Here is a 480-nt window from a genome sequence, read left to right on the forward strand (position 1 = left end):
ATGTTGGGCCTTAGTTTAGGTTTGACTAGGGCTTGCCTTAGAAATAAATGATTCGGATCCGATAGGCCTTAGTTTTTCCCCGACGTCGCTCGGCCGACTTAGATCCCTGTAGACTGGTGTAGCAGACTTGAGTCTGATAGTTTGGGCCTTAGTTAGGCGATACTCTTTCTCCGACTATAGTTATCCTTATTTTCCCCGATGTTACGGCTTCACGAGTTACATCGGCGACACTAATTCTACTTCGCGATTTGAATTTGATTTGGTTCCAAGGACTTACATTGATTGGCTAAGTATGGACGGCGTTCCATGGATATTTATGAGTGTGGATCGACTAGGACTCTTTCAGCAGCTACATTGGCACCCTTATAGAGTATCCGGTTAGAGTTCCGACCTCTATTGCCCAAATACTATTATAGAGCATCCGGTTTAAGGTTCGGCCTCTATTTCCCAAATACTATTATAGAGCATCCGGTTTAAGGT

Source organism: Solanum tuberosum, unplaced genomic scaffold (assembly GCF_000226075.1).
Source record: "Solanum tuberosum cultivar DM 1-3 516 R44 unplaced genomic scaffold, SolTub_3.0 scf00432, whole genome shotgun sequence".
NCBI lineage: Eukaryota > Viridiplantae > Streptophyta > Magnoliopsida > Solanales > Solanaceae > Solanum > Solanum tuberosum.